The following is an 18,187-nucleotide window of genomic DNA, read 5'->3' on the forward strand; positions in this document are numbered from 1 at the left end:
AGCTTTAAATTGAATATGGAATTTAGGGTTCAAAAGAGGAGCCTGGGTAGATCAAAGAACTTCTAAGAGAAAGATTCCTATCCTTACCAAGGTGAGTGGTAATTTTCTTTAAGTCTTAAAGAATATATTTTAGAGTAAATTGTATATGCTTATGTTATGAATGAGTATCTAGCATGAGAATGAGATTATGTGATCGAGATGGTCAGGGGGTCAATAGACCTAGTTCCTGAGCCCGAAAGCAAAACCTCACGGGATGGTTAGGAGACCGAGACGTCTAGTTCCTTAGCCTGTAGGAGGATCCTCGCATGGGATGGTCAGAGGGCCTACAGGCCTAGCTTCTGAGCTCATGAGCAGGGAGCTATGTGCACATAAGAGACATTGGGAACAAAAGGGAACGCAGCAGAGTAAGCATTCTTGATTAGTATTTGTTAACTATCTACCGTGTGTGTAGGTAGAGCATAGACTCATTCTAAATAGTTATCACTGTAGATAGAGGTTGAGAACAGACTCATTCAAAGCAGAGGTTGAATACTGACCTCGAATATATATGATATGCTTGTTTTATAAGTTGAAATAGACTCTAGAAGTTGCTTACCACCCACTGAGCGTTGTGAAGCTCATTCTATTATTTCATGTTTTTCTTCCCAGGTAGTGCAAGGTGAGGAGTTCCAGGGTGCTACTAAGGTCAAGGTCTGCCACAAGCCACAGTTACACTTCCGGAGGGTTTTAAGAGTGGTTGTTGTAAATTTTATAGTTAAGTCTTAGAGTGTATAAACATATTGTAATAATAAATGGGCCTACTTAACCAGTTGTTGTTTATCTCCTTGACTTAAAGTTTATTGAGTTTAGTAAAGAGGTTCAGTTGGACAATAGGTATCACAAAAGGGTGGTATCTGCGATCTCTTACACCTCTCCTCGGGCTCAGGAGTGTGGACTCAGGGCGGGGTGTGACAGGTTCCACTAGCTATCAAAACAAGGAAAAGTCCTTCAAGTGTAGAGATTGTGAAGGCTTTGGTCATTTTCAAGCTGAATGTCCGAATTTTCAGAAAAAGCAGAATAAAAATTACATCTTAACTTGGACTGATGATGAATCTGATAGCAGTTGCGGCTATAGAGCTAATGTCAAGGCACTTGTTAGTTACATCGCATCCGACACTTCATCTTATGAGAATCCTGAACTTGATTTGTTCATAGGAAATGAAGACATTATCTCATGAAAATCCTGAACTTGATGTGTTCGTGAGAAATAAAAATAGTGAGAGTAACTTTATACTTTCTAATCCCTCTTATCAGAAACTATTCAACAAGTGGCAAGATGACTTAAAGGTTTTTTTATGTTCAAAAAGAGAGGATCGAGTATTTAATGGCATACAGTCATAGACTTATGTCTACAATTGCATATCTAAAACATGAACTAAATCTAGTTAAAACAAAAAAAGATTCCATGTGTAAGTAGTTAAAATGCAGAACTCATGCACTGAAACTCTAGATAGAATTTTATCAAAAGGGAAAACAACTAATGACAGTGCAAGGCTAGGTTTCTCAAAAGGGGAAATCAGGGATAATCGACCATCCAAACTCAAAGGGAGACAAAAGATTGAGTTGTAATAGCACAACATCTCAAATCATATGGCTTGTTAGAAGCTTTGTCTAGTAGTGTAAACAGAAGACCCAATCATCCGTTTAAACAAACGTAGATATGTCACCCTGTAGAAAAAGAGGTCAGAAAAGACCTTTCCGTTTTCAACTGTATGGAACTTCGTACGGATCCCTTAGCATGACTTACATGTCTCTTCCTTAATTAATGTCAAAAAGTGCATGTTTTTACCATCTATTTTAGTACTTTTTTATGGTAAAAATACAACTTGTGTGATATTTTGACCTCGGGATGCCTTAAATTAGATAAAATGAGCAAATGTGTGCACTTGAATTGTCTAAAGTTGATTTAGAGTGATTTATATTGATTTTACAAGCTTTTATTAAGGTTTTTTGCTATTTTGCAGAAATTTGTCTTGATGCGACCATGATGGCTTAGGTGATGCGACCGCATCAGTGAGTCCTAATTTTCCTAATTCATGTCCAGTCAATTTTGATTGTTATTTCCTCGGTCAAAGATGTTATTCCATGCCTAAAATGATGGGAAAATGATCAGCCATGATTTTAGGCCATCCCTCGATCAATTTTGCCTATATAAAGGATGATAAGCTTTTCAGTTCTATTGGGGTTGATTCCCTAAATCTCGTGGGTCCTGTAGTTTGTAATTTTAATGTACAGAAAATTTATTTATCTAATAAATAAGAGGTATTTTATTTGATATTTAGTAACATTAATCCACAAAACCAATAAATTAAGATCCAAGGTTATCTTCTGTAACTTAAACATGGATCATGTATAAGAGATAACCTAAATGATCTGTAGTAAATGGATAAGGCTAGATACTTTATCCGGTGACACTATGAATACGACCCCCTTTGTAGTTGTTACAACTGTTGTAAAGTGCTACAAATGATATGATCTTGATCATTCATGTGGAGACATGTAAGCGGAGGTGTTCTATTGATAGCTTGTAGAAATACAAGCTATTGTAGCCTTTTACTTAGAATCATGAGGGCTAATAAGCATAATATGTGTCAATAATACTAAGAATTCGTGTGAAAAAGTGAGCTTGCGTCGATCAATACTGAAAGTTCCCGTTAACCCTATATCATGTGTTATTATGCGTCAAAATGTATATTTTTGTAGCTATCACGGGAATCGATCGCATGCGTTGATCCCAGACCATCGCAAAGTTGATCACATGTGTTGATCTTCATGAAGACAAGTTCATCGCATGGAATGCTGCAACTATAGAGCAATAGCCGTGATAGAAGGTTGATCACAAAGTGGGTGGAATGTATTGATACTTCAAAAGAAACATTCACGAAACCATACCTTAGGAGTATCAAAGAGATAAGATGACGATGACATTTCACCTACCGTGTTAGTGATGGCAGTGATTCAGAGTGGGATTACCAATGTTGTCGGCGTTTGAGCTCTATAAATAGAGCCTTAGAGCCCAATTTCAAATCATCCGAGTTTCTGCCTTAAGGCGAATCCTTGTGATCACAGATGAGAGCATGAGCAGACACTCTTTGAGGATTCTTCACCTCTATAGCCCATTCCGAGTGACGATCGGAGTTTCACTGGAGATAGAGCTCAAGAGAAATTACTCCACTACCCATCCATGGTACCACCGGTAGCCTTGACGTATATCTGATGGAAGCAAAAAATTGCCTACATCTAGCCCTCAATCTTTCTTCTTATCTCTGTATTGTATTACATTTTGGCTTAAGACATTAATATATTTTGTAATCAATGCATCTTTTTCGTTCCTTCAACATCATCTTCTTCTTCTTTATCATCTTTTAATTTCATTGCATGAGTTAAGTGTAGATTGCAAGAGTTATCGCATACTCAATCATGTGGCATAGAGATATGACGCATGTAGCAAACCATCGAGAGGTGCACATTGTGTGAGTATAGTGAGTCAATCCTCTTTGCTTAATGAGAGACTATTGGAATGCTTGTTTATGAACTGAGTAGCTATAACCAACTGCCCGAGAGGGTGAATAGTGGAACTTACTAAGCAAAGTAAGCAGTGTTCCTAGAGATAGGAATAATCTTATGCTCAACGCAACCATGCATTATAGAGATATAAGCATGAGGCTGACCATCGAGAGTTGTGCGATGCGTTAGTGTGCCGAGCTGGGATTACCCTTATGACCAAGCTTAATGACGGGGTGAATTTATCCCCTCCACAATTCCATTTCTTCATGCATCTTATTATGTGTTAACAATTGTCGCATATCTACCAATTCTCATAGTCAAACTTCCATTGCTTAATCTGTTTAGTTAGGAGTAGGAGTAGCGCATAATCCATTGAATTCTGTCTTTTTACTTTTATTCATCGCCTCAAACACATTACTTCACAAACATTATTGAGTTACAAGTCCCTGTGTTCGACCTCGGATCATGAGAAACTTGCGTTCTCATTATACTTGGTGAGAAAGCAAGAAAACTTGTGATAGGAGTGCATGGTCATTGCATATGAGTTTAACGCATATTTCATATTTTCTAGTCCAACGCATGACCATTGACGCATGGAGATTAACGCGTAATAGAAGACAAGCATATTTATTCTCCTCTCCCTTTTCCAACCCAACATCTATACAAATAGTTTGTATAAGACCGAACCACGAAATAAATAGTCTCGCTATATAACATTGTTGATAGAAGAGACTTACATTTCATTAGGATGACCGTAGGTGACTTGACCTGAATCCTGAATGAGTTGTGAATTCCTGCCTATGAAGATGGTCCTTTGATTTGCATAGGTGAGAGTGACCTATATCCTGACTCAATATGTCTTTCTGTTTTGGAGATTTGTCTGATTGGGGAACTGAGAACGCAACTTTACAAGAAGGAATTCACTCCTTATCTGTAGTCAAAGTAAGTAGAGAAATTGCTCCCTTAAGGGCTAATTCGAGGGCTTGAACAATGTGGCGCCACACCGTCTCCTGGCCCGAGAAGGGTTTGGTCATAGTTGGACTATGACTTATTGTTCATTAGAGGGATCAATGGTACTAGATATAATTACAGGGGCAAAATGATAATTGTCTAGTTATACTTACGAGCAATTTATAAAGGGTCAACACACCATTGATTGGTTATATCCAATGAACATAAAAATATATCTGTAGTGCGAAGAGTGCAACTGTCAATCTTTAGTAGAGTGACCGACAGAAAATGAAAGTTGGTTAATTTAATTAAAGAGTTTAATTAACTAATGAAGTACCATTGGGAACTTCAATTAATAGGTCTATAAGGTCCCCTTAGTAATTCAACTGGGAGAATCAAATTAATTTTGGATTAATTTAAATAGTTCAAATTAATTGAGGTATTGATTATATATGATATAATTAATATAAATTAATTATATGTGATATAATTAATATAATGTCTTTGATATATCATAATATAAATTTTTATTTGAGAGGAAATAAATATTTGAATATGATTCAAATATTAATTATATGAATTTGATTCATATTAAATGCTATAGGCTAAATGAGAGAATATCAAACTATAGGTTATATTATATTTGATATTATATAAACTATAGATTATATGTTATATTAGATATAACATATAGTATAATATTGATTATATAGTAAGTTAGTTATTATATAAATATATATTGGTTAAATTTTAAAATTAGTTTTTTTAAAAAAATTAATTTTGAACAAAAGGGAGGGAGTTATGAGAAATAATTTTTCTTCCCTTATTTCTCTCAAAAGTGTGGAAGTGGGAGGTTGGATATTGGGATATTCATCTTTTTCCTTCCATTCAATGTAGAATTGTATAGTGCTCTTAGTCTAGGAAATTTTATGTGTTTTTCTTCCTCTCAAAACTCTCCCTTTCTCTCTTCCAAAATGATCACAAAGCTCATCCCTCTCGTAGATTCTCACCTAAAGGAGAATACAGAGGTTTCTTTCTAGTGGTGTCCAGCCAATTGGTTTTTGGCAGTGCTGTGCATTTTCGAGAGTTTGTGACTGGAGAGGTGATGGAACGAACACATGTGCAACAGAAGAAAAATGGATATAAAGTACTATAATTAGGTTAATCATAAAGGTTAAGCATGCAATTAAATAAAGTAGAAGGGGAAGTAGAAATACAACCTTTGTAGACTTTGAATCTTCTCCAAATTAGCTCCAATCTTCTTACGAATGGTTTGTAGACCACCACAAGAGTCTTCCCGACTATGCTCCGACCTTATAATGGGATGGTGGAATCCGGTGAGTGACTAATTTGGAGAGGAAAAGGTTAAGTTTTTTCTAGAGAAAATTATAATGAGATTATCATATAATTTCATCAATTTCCATTATGATCAAGAGTTCTAAACAATCATAAACTCTTCCTTTTAAAGACCATTACATGCAAAACATACAACTTTAAGTTTGATGAGAATTTGACACTAAAAAATTCACTAACTCAAAGTGGGATTTAGTGGGGCAAGTGTCTTCAAATGAAAACAACACTTAGCAACGCAAAAGTTGGCATTTCCCACTCACAATTTGTTGGATCTTTCCACTAACTTGGTCGATGGTCAAAGTTTGACTCTCAAAGTCCAAAGTAAAAAAATTTGATTTTTTGACTTTCAAAGTCAAAAGTCAACAATTTGACTATCATTACATTTTTTTTACCCAGTCAACAATTTGACTTTTAATGCAATTTTGACTAATTCCATTTAATTTTTAAATTAATTCTAATAATCAATTTTAAAATTAAATAATTTAATTAATTTAATTTAATATTAAATCCAACACTAATCCCAATCAATATGAATCCATATTCATAATCTTGATATTAAAATCTTATTTAAATATCTCATATTTTCTCTCTTTTTATGTTTAATTCACAATTAAATATTAGGTTAAATATATCGTATATATTTAACGTTTTGCTCCAAAAACCAAATTTGAACACTTCAAATTTGTTCGTCACATTATTCTAAGGTTTAGTTCGACATGAGCTAGTAGGGGGACCTCATGGACCTACAGATCATGGGTTCCAACGATCCGCGATTAACTGACTAAACACTTTAACCTAATTAACGACCATTCATTAACTATCGGGTCACTTCATTAAAGCCCAGTAGTTGCACTCTCCTCACTTTAGATATATTATGTCCACTCGATATAACCATAATTAGTAAGTTAACCCTTCACAAGTTCTTCGTAATAACGATTGGGTCAAAAAGTTATTTTACCCCTAAGATTACATCTTGCTCCTTAAGTCTCACTGATGCTCTAATGAACAATTGATTTGTGATTCAATCATTAAATCGAGTCCCTCTCGAGCCAGTAAGAGGGTGGAGCCCCTTGTTCAAGACCCAGACTCAGCATTTAAGGGAATAATCTTTCTACTATCCTTAAAAGCGGGTAGGAGTGAATTTCGTCTTACACCCTATGTCCCCAGCTATCAACCTGGTCTTACCCTGAAATGGGAGACTTATGGAGTCAGCGTCGTTGAATCAACCCTCACCCATGAAAATCTAATGATAATCCCGAATAAATAGGAGTTCATAGTTAGCTTAAGATTAAGGTCAAGTTACCTAGGTCATCGCTTTGAAATGATCAATCTCAAACAGTAAACAACGTTATAAAGTAAGAGTGACTTATTTGTTGGTCCGATCTTATGCAAACTCATTGCATAGGACGCCCCCACTCCTCATGTCAATACATGAACGAATCAGGATCACTTCATTTGTAGCACTTTACAACTAATTGTAACAACTACAGAGTGGGTCGCATCCAATAGTGTTACCAGAATAAGGTATCCAGCTTTATTTATATATTATAAACCATTTTGGCTATTACTGAACTTGATCCACTCTTATGTCTCCACATAGAGTTCATGTATTCATATAATATCCATGAATCTTTAGTTTATTGGATTTAGACTTTACAAGTGCAATTCCCATATTCTATAACAGTTTTATTAAATAAACGTCAATAGCATCGTTATTGATAATAGAATATGTTTAACATTACAAACTGCGAGTTTTAGGACATACAACCCCACAAGAGGAATGCGTGAAGAATTTTGTGACTTTTAGGGTAAGTATTTGAAAACCCTAATTTCCTCTCTTTTCTTGTGAATAACATGTTGTAAACTAATTGCATATGAACATTTTCGGATTCTGAATTTTCTCGTTTATGTAAAATTGTAAAAAGGGGATACAACCCACTTCCGCATGAGTGTTCACACATCCTTTCAATTGGTATCAAAGCAGTCGTTTTGGGTCTCAATTTTTATTATTTTCGAAATTAATTCAGATTTACGGTGGGATTTTTGTTTGTACTGCATTTACGTTGATGAACGCGGATGAATGTGGATTTTTCATTTCTGGATGTTTCAGGATTGAACTTTGGATTTTTGCCGTATGGGCGGTGGAGGTCAAATAAAAAAGATCGAGTCGGTAGCTGACGTGAAAGATTTGCGATAGAGCCAATGAACTTCTGATGCGAGGCAGGTGACATGACAGTGCATGAAATTTAATACATAGGGTTAGCGTAATCATTAGTAAGAGACACAGAAGAATTCTTATTGATGTCTATAAATAGCCCGTAAGATTTCTATCTGGAGATACGAACATATAAGAGACTTAATTGAGAAAATGGTCAAGCTCTGCAAAAATCTCCATTCCTCGTCCATAAATACTTTCTTCTAAGCTTTCCCTTTGAGAAATATTGAATGAGAGCTCAAGATTCTATTCGTAGAAGAGGAAAAACGACATCACCACCTTTACAACCGTTGTGAAGCAGTCATCTAATAAGTCAAAGGGCGCAAGAGATTGCAATCTACAACTTGACTCTCTCTATCCTTATCTTTTTGTTTTACACTTTCCTTAATACTTGTATTGTGTAAATTTGAAAAACTTCCATTATCATTATGAATGCCATCATATTTTTTTTTATATATATATCCATCTTCTTACTATCAAGCATGAGCAACTACTTTCATAATGAGTTGAGAAAAAATGAAACTAACATGTACTAAGTAAAGTATTAACTTACGTTCAACTTGTTTAATGCGTGCTTCATAAACTATTTTGATCAAGTCGAGAGATTGCTTTAAATAGAACTAATCACTGTTTGAAAAAGCAAGGGATTTTAGATCTCATTATATAAGAAAAGAAATGCCTTTAGAAATAAAGATACGTCTTTTGCATGAAACACTCATCGCATCCATCCTAAACATAGGATATTGTGGCTAAACACACTAATTAATGTAGCTTGTGATTGTGAGTAAACTGCTTGAACGCATGGCTTATGCATTGCTTAGGAAGTGTTAGTTGATATTTTTCTCATCCCAACTTTATTCACTAAAATCTTACATTTCTCTTTGCAGGCTGTTTCATTCTAAGTTGTGATAATCATCGTATCCTCATTCACTTATTTTAGCATTAGCGCCAGAGTAGATAAACCAATCTATCACATATTTGGTAACAAATTGTGTCAAAATCAAAACATCTCATAGCATCATTAGGAAGCAATTCATGAGTTTAACTTTGGACTCACTAGGACTCTAGTTAAACTTGCACTCAGGTTTAATTAGATAAAACAATGTGCTTATAAGTTTAAGAAGGCATAACATAGGATTATTTTTAACGCATCCATAGTAATGCATCAACCACTTTAGGTTAAAAATAAAAGTTATAGTTTTTTCTCAAATTATGTCATTTATATGCAACCTTAGGTTTTAACTTGTTTCATTTTACTTCATAATAGTTACAAGTTTAATGAAATTAGAAATTAAAATCTATAATAAAAGTTGCATGCTAACATAGGTATCAATTCATTTTTCAAATAGTTTAAAATTTGATTCACATTAGACCTATGATCATAAAATTTCTAATCAGATTAGAAATATGTTTAATCTTTTATTCAGTTTAATAGGATTAGATTGGTTAATAATAAAATATTAATTTTGTAACAAATGTATCTATAAGGGACCTTTGTCTAAGGATGGTTTTGTCTAGGCTGGGGTATTTAAGTTGACGGAAACGGAATATCCCTACCTAGGAACAAACCTAAAAGGTGATTGAAATTTGTTAAATCATTTAATGAACAAGAATCAATATTGTTTAACTATCCAAAGTAAATGTTACATTAGGCAAAGTTAACAAACGCGTAGTAAAAATAATTAGTCATATTTTTCTAAGTCAACTAACCCTAGGTAAAACGCTTAATGGGAGGAAAATGGGGTGTATGATACTTCATTTTTTCTATCATGTTTCTCCCTACAAGTTCACACCGTGAGATTTATACTCGACCTAAAGGTACCTTTGCTTGTGTCCCCCTATGAGAGGTGTTTGTATAGGTCAATATCAAAGTGAATGAAGAGAGTATTTATAGTAAGTGGAAGTAGGACGTATGTCAACACATCTCACGGTCTCACTTATTAGTTTAGAGTAAACTTTCATGCTTGGCCTCAAGATACCTTTGCTTGTATCCTCCACAAACCTCCTGTAATAACCTGCTATACCAACGAATCTACGTACCTCTGCGACCGAGGTTGGTCGTTCTCACCTGACTACAACCTCAATCTTCTAAGGATCAACACTGACTCCTGCTGCAGACACCATGTGTTCTAGAAATAGCACCTGGTCTAACTAGAATTCACATTTGCTGACTTTAACATATAACTGTTTTTCACGTAGTATTTGCAATACTATCCTCAAATGCTCTGCATGTTCTTCTTTGTTATTTGAATACACCATGATATCATCTATGAAAATAATCACAAACTAATCTAAGTAAGGATGAGATATCTTGTTCATCAAATCCATAAACACCGCTGGAGCATAAGTTAAACCAAATGGCATAACCAAAAAATCATAATGCCTACATCTGGTTCGAAATGTTGCCTTAGGGATATTTGACTCCCTAACCTTTAACTGGTGGTAACCTGATCTTAGATATCAATCTTTGAAAATACTTATGCTCCCTTCAGCTGATCAAACAAGTCATCAATATGAGGTAAACGGATACTTATTCCATATAGTTACCTCGTTCAATTGTCTGTATTTAATACATAATCTGAGTGTGCCATCCTTCTTCTTCACAAATAAAATTGGTGCTCTCCAAGGTGACACACTGCTTGATATAACTCTTATTTACTAATTCCTGCAATTGAGCCTTCAATTCCTTCAGCTAGCTGTAGCCATCCTGTACGGTGCCTGTGAGATAGGTGTTATTCCTGGTATCAAATCTATGGTAAACTCCACCTCTCCATCAGGTGGTAACCTCGATAGCTCTTCAGGGAATACATCAAGGAACTCTTGCGCCATAGGAACATCTTCTGGTCTTATTTTCTTTGGTGAAGAAACTGTTACATGGGCCAAGTATGTTGTACAACCTTTACTTAACAATTTTCTGGCCTTAATTGCTGAAATCAGATAAGTAGGGAACATCTTCTTTTCCCCTACAAACACCACTTTTGCCTGATCTAGTAATTTGAATATTACCTATTTCTTATGAAATTTCACAGATGCGTGATATTTAGACAAGAAATCCATCCCCATAATAACATCAAACTCTAACAGTTCTATGGGAATTAAATCAATCACCATGTTCTGTCCTTCTATGTGAATTATACAGATTCTATAATTAATTATTGACTACCAACATATCACCTGCAAAGGTAGAAATAACTAACTCTATAGGCGTAGTTTCTAGCACCCTATCAATATTCAATGCAGACATGCTATAAATAAATGAATGAGTCGCTCTTGGATTAAAAAAAAAAAAAAAAACATGTGCATGTCTATCATGAATAAAAACTGTACCAGTAACGAATTTAGTGCATCCTCAACCTCATGCTGGGTCATGGCGTAAACCTTGCCCTGTTGACGTAACCGTCCGACTGCACCCTTCTGTTTGGCACCATTAGTGCTCTTTTCACCTATTGTCCCTACCTTAGGCTACACCACTGTTTGGGATGCTGCTTTATGCTCAGTCTGTGCCCCTAAATTTAACTGAGGACATTCCCTCCTATAATGTCTAGGTTGTCCACACTGATAGCAAACATTCTGTCCCCCATAACACTGGCCTGCATGAAATTTACCACATCTGGTACACTGGGGCTTCCTACCTGTACTGGCCACTGATTCCCTAGAATGTTATGATCTAGATTCCCTAACTGTCTGACCGAATCTCTATCTGCCTCTCCTCTGCTGACTACGAGCTGTACTACCCTGAGAGGTCGCTGGCCCACAAAATAAGGCCTAAAATCTCTTCTGCTAGACTCTCCTAGCGTAAATTTCTGCTTTTCCCCTTTGGAGACTTCCTTGTCCTGCCTATCCTCTATCAAACTCTTCTCTACTCGCATGGCAGTCTCAACTGACTGAGAAAAATCGTCCAGTTAGTTGTAGTAGTAATGAAAGTCTGTATCTCCTTCCTTAAACCACTCTTAAAATGTATGCATCTGTCTTTCTCTTCGACTATGATCGTAGAAGCATACCTGAATAACTCAGTATACTTCTATTTGTACTCAACAACTGTCATACTACCTTAAACGAGCTTCGGAAACTCATTCCTCTTTGCCTCACGGTATGAAACTTGATAATATTCATCTTCAAAATTCTTTTAAACTTCTCCCATGACATCTCTTCTAATTTGTTTCTTCAAAAGTCTATCACTCTCCACCATTGCTCTGCCCGTTTCTGTAACAAAAATACTGACAATTTGACCTTACGATCCTCTGTGCATCTAGTTACTTGGAAACACTTTTCTAAAATGAATCAACCACGCCTCAACATCCGTGGGGTTAGTAGTGCCTTTGAAAGAAGTGGCACCTTGTAACATCCCGTGTATTCGTAATTTTTTTAGTTCAGTATTTACTGAAGAAAAATTTGGATTTAATGTCACATGAATTTAATTTGGAGTTATTGTCAAAATTAAATTCAATTTGGAGGGGATGTAGTTAATTTTGAATTGGAATTAAGAGATTGATGGTTATAGATGGATTTGGAGTTATATGAATTTAATTTGATGTTATTGTCAAAATTAAATTCACTTTGGAGGGAAAGTAGTTAATTTTGAATTGAAATGAAGAGATGGATGGTTATAGATGGTTTTGAAGTTATATGAATTTAATTTGAAGTTATTGTCAAAATTAAATTCAACTTGGAGATGAAGTAGTTAATTTTGAATTGGAATTAAGAGATTGATGGTTATAGATGGAGTCAAAATTAAATTCAAAATTATGCAGTCTAATTATCGGGTCGTTATAGATGGGAATAATGTAACATCCCGTGTATTCGTAATTTTAAATTAAATTCACATGAATTTATATCTTCCCTCCCTCACGCGCGACATCCCCCCCCCCCCAAAAAAAAAAAAAAATCTCTCTCTCTTAGGACTTACGAAGCACCCCCAGCCTCTGAGATTTTTTTCCTCCCCGTCGTTCATCCCTTCTCCTAGCAGCCGCCCTACTGCTCGCCTCCAGCCAGTGCCTCGCCGCAGATAGAGTAGTCGCTCACCTCTAGCCAACCACCACTCTGTCTGCCAGATTTGAGCGCGTCGTTCGTCCGCCATTGATCTGCCGCACAAATTTTCTTTCCTTTGTCGTTGTTCTTGTTGGATCTTGGCTTCGGGATGGAAGTTGGTGTGGAATTTATTTGTTGTTTAGCGAGTTGATTTTGTTGGCATTTTCGACAAAATTTGGGAACGTTAATTTGAGTGGTGGTGTTTGATTACTTGAGCTAGTCTTGGAATTTCGACTCGAGGCAAGTAATCTTACTACTGAACTATCCACGTGCCAGACAACAAAATTTAAGCCATCATTAAAGATTTTAAGGTTGTTTGCATAAATATGTATGAGGAAATAGTTGCTCTTATTATATATGAACGACGTGTGATTGTTTGCATGAACTTCAATATATGTGATATATGAACTCCTATGGATGTATAAGTATGAGGTGATGTATGTATATGTTGTGAGCCTATGCTATGATGTACGATATATTTATGAGATTGTGTATGTACCGTTAGATAAATACCCACTAGAGGTTGTCCTTCGGGATTCACTAGAAGTTGTGTTTCCTTTGGGATTTACCAGGGATTGTCTCTTTTGGGATTCACCAGAGGTTGTGTCTCTTTTGGGATTCACCAGAGGTGGTGTCTCCTTCGGGATTTGCCAGAGGTTGTGTCTCCTTTGGGATTCACTAAAGGTTGTGTATCCTTCTAGATTCAGCAGAGGTTGTGTCTCTTTTGGGATTCACTAGAGGTTGTGTCTCATTTGGGATTCACTAGAGGTTGTGTTTCCTTTGAGATTCATTAGAGGTAGTGGCTACTCCTAACTATGGTAGGATGATTTTAGATGTTCATTTATATATGTTCCATGAATATAAAGGCATATGTTCGTCCCATCAGAGGTCAACATATAAAGGATGTGGATGTCTAGTCTGACCCTGATAGTGGGGTTACTTACTAAATGTTTTATATTCATCCTTTCTCATTTTTATGTTTCAAATAAAAGTAGGGATACATCAGTAAATGGCAAGCGGAATCTGTGATCGAGCCACTGGGACTAGTCTTATGCTTCCGTGCATGTTTTCGAGTTTTCTTTTCATGCTTTCAATTTTAGTCTTAATGTCTAGAACTCTTTGTTTCGGTATTCATTTTTAGACTTGCAGTTTTGTAGATTCATTTTCATGATTATGGGTACCCTGTCACTTGGATTTTTATCATCTAGTTTTATTGAAATCTTTTAATTGACTTTATTTGTTTGGCATTTATTTCATTATGAAAAGGTGTCGTTTTAAATTCCATGCATGCATGTGTATAGTAACGACCTAGCTTGAGTCTTAGGGAGTCTGGTCATTACACACCCAGTGCCTTCATTCTCTCAATACCATACTTTTTCTCAGAATCTGGTGGTACAGATCCTACACTAACTGCTAATCTCTGAGCAATTTTATCAAAGACTCTATCCTCCATCTGAGGATCGGCTCTAACATGAGAGGTACTAGACTCTCCCTCTAATGTAGCTTCTTGCACTATCGGTCCTCTGACTAACTATGGGTCCCTTTGAGCTACAAGATCTCTGGTAGGGTCACGATCCCTTTCAACTATCTGCCAAGTCAGTCTGTCACATATACATTATTAGGCTCATAACATTATTCATATGCTCCTATTCTAATGCATGTCTCTACTCCCCAAAATCTTATGCTCTAATACCAACTTGTCACACCCCTCCTCATATTACCCTCTTAATCCAAAGAGAGATGTGAAGACAAAAATTGTCAATCCTCTTATGACAATTGCTGCCAACATACCCACGAAAACTTGTCTCCTTAGCACGTGTTAAACCTTATTAGTAATTTATAATTCTCCATAATTCAACACATAATTCTAGAAACCACTTTAAACATATAGTTTACTGCTAACCAGAAATATCAACATAAACATACATAAAAAATTTAGAAACCAAACTTATATAAATACAAACTCCATTATATGCTCCCTCTAACATGGATATAAAACTTAAACAGAACGTTATGAGCCATCTAAACTGTAATATTCTTGAGGGTCTAAGGAGTGATTGACTAGCAGAATCGCTAGGCCTCGGGACGTCGACTGCTACCTGAGGAGGAAGATATTTTTAAACAGTAAACTAGAAAGCCCAATAAGTGATTATCTTAAGTAAAACATACTTTAAATGATAATTAACATAAACATTCTTATCAAAGGAAACATTTATAAAATCATAACAAGGATTTTGAAAAATGGAATTGAAATCATAAGAATACATCATGTAAAAACCCCGAAATAACTCTTTAGCATCTTTCTGAAGATTCCACTACTCCGCTGCCTGAATATGTGGGAGAGCCCTTTTGCTCAATTCCTAATAACCTTAGTTGAGAGAGAATTATTTTGCCCGATCTTATCAATATCGATAACATAGTCGTACGTGCACGTATAGTTAAATTGAGTCTTGACCATCTTACTATACCTTCGGTGTCAAGGATCCTTAACATCATTGAAATCTTGGTACCTTATCATACCTTTGGTACCAACACTAGAGTAGGTTTGTACAAGGCACAAACATTTAAACATTTAAGAACATATACATAATATTCATATTTGAAATAATCATACCTTATGCTTTTATTTCAACGCATAGTGCCTTGTAAAACATGGAGTGTACTTGATCAATTTCATCATGCGATAAAACATGGTATAGGCTATTGGAAAATGCATGCTAAATTCTTAAATAATTTTAGCATTTAAAAATATAGATCATACGGTCAACATTCATTTTAAGGCATGTGTTGAAGAAAATCGTAATATAATAACTTCATATGAAATGCTTATGCATTGGAAATTATTCTTAAGACTTGCGTTAGAAAACATTCATTAAAACTTATCACTCACTATCTTAAGCTACTTATCAAAGGAGTTGTACATCTCTCCTATTTTGCATTTGTCCTAAAAAGGAAAGATCCATTGGTCAGTATATTTAACTCCCTTTTGAGCTTAATGCATGGCTTAAATTTATCGCATACAAATGGTTATTGTATCATAGCTAAGTTCGATTATCAAAAACCATCCTTAATGCATCGATTATTCCTTAGCCATCTTACCTTATAACTTAAATGACATCGGGTAAGCATTGAAACACTTCTTAGCTTATGCGACATACATCCACTATACGATGTACTAGGATTGCTTTCGTTGTGGATTTGCTACGCTGTATGCGTTAACGTGTAACCTTACTGAATCAGCCGCTTTCTTATTCTTTGTATACAACTGCCTACTTATTCATCCACAACATCATCTCAAAATCAAACTTCTAGATTTCATAACTTTAATTCCAACATTCCTTTAACTAAACTTTCTTCAAAGAAATGCTCATAAACATCTTAATTTATTGTTTACCTTATAATCTAAGCAATCATTTCTTCCAAAACCAATAAGAAATTCCTCAAATTTTCCTTTAGCTAGCCAAAAGTTCTTCAAATTTCAAATTCTTCAGATGGCAGCAACTCTCCCTTACTTCGGCGTTAAGAAAATTCTGGCAAAACAATCCCTTTCTTGGTTAAGCCTAATTATACTTGGGCTTGCATGAAGAGTTAGCTTAATTAATTGCCACCTGTCAAACTTATCCTTTTTATTGACGTCTGCAAGGCTGTTGGCTTACTTGTTCATTAATTAAGTTGAATCCCTCAGCTTAAACTTGATCGCATAGCCTTGCGTCTATCAAAGACTTCTCCCTTCAACGCATGATTGTCTGTCGCTTCACTCATCAGCTCAGCCTTCATTAATGGCATATAAAGTTGGTCATATAAATCCTTCATACCATTTGTTGTACTTAGCCATAATGTTCTCCTTCTTGGACCTTTGACCGCAGCATTCAACTAGGCTGGCGTGCCTCATGGTTCCAATGCATGGAACTTTCTCCTCTCTAGGTGTTAACTCGTTCCCACTTCACCTAAGAACCCAACGTTCCATACTTAACATATTTTCTTGCCCTTTTTCGGCTTACTATTAATAGGTTTCTTCAACTTTCTATGCGTCAACTATGTTACAACCTGAACGCATATAGTCATAACATTTAAAAAAATTTCCCCATTTTCTTACACTTTAGACACATTATTCATTATACATTCTTAACTACTTTTTTCTATTGACATTACTACACAACTTAACTCATAATTAAGAGGAATTGGACTTAATTAACTAGTAAAACAAGTTCAGGGGTTTACGATATATTTTAGCAAGCTTATCTGAAATCTTGGCAAAGAAGCATGAGCCCATACTCACTACCTGTGAGATTTTGGCGCCCCCTAGGGGAATGTTTGGACAACCATCCACTTAGCTCAGGCATGACACTTTCAAATACATCTTCAATGCCCGTACGAAAGAAGGGGCCTCTAATTGAGAACATGTTCTGAACATGATAGTCCAGTTCAACGTGATTGAGATAAATGAGTCTGTCATTGATGAAGCCAGTCAGGTTAGCTTCATCTTAGAAACTTTATCTGAATGTTTCCTATAATTCTGTAGCAATGTTGTTATGAACATAATTGACTACAACATGACCGCCCTGTTCAATGAGCTACAGACTTATCAATCCTTGATGGAAGTCGAGGAATATAGAAGGGTGAGGCAAATGTTCCCTCACCCTTCAAGATGTTCTACAGAGGTTCGAACTTTGGAACCAAGTCTATACCTTCTTTTTTCGACATAAAAAAATGGAAGAAGAAGAAGAAGGGATGCCCGGGAAGGCCAACCCAGTTGCTACCTAAAAAGGCAAGAAGGCTAAAGCTGCAAAGGGAATTTAGTTCCATTGCAACTAAGAGGGACATTGGAGGATAAATTGTCCCAAATACTTGGCAGAGAAGAAGGTCAAACAAGGTAAATATGATTTACTTGTGTTATAAACTTGATCGGGCTTCTGATCGAAAGCGTGAACTTACTACGTTGATGACTTTAAGGAGGCAAATTGGGGAGGATCCTGATCGTGCTAGGCTCTTTTCATTGATATTTTCTTTAAGCCAGAGAGGGAGTTGGTTGTCAATTTGAATTTATTATTGCTTAGATTGATGGTTGGATGATGGCAACTGCAAACGTTTAGT

The sequence above is a fragment of the Benincasa hispida genome, chromosome 1, assembly GCF_009727055.1.
Source record: "Benincasa hispida cultivar B227 chromosome 1, ASM972705v1, whole genome shotgun sequence".
In the NCBI taxonomy this organism is placed as follows: Eukaryota; Viridiplantae; Streptophyta; class Magnoliopsida; order Cucurbitales; family Cucurbitaceae; genus Benincasa; species Benincasa hispida.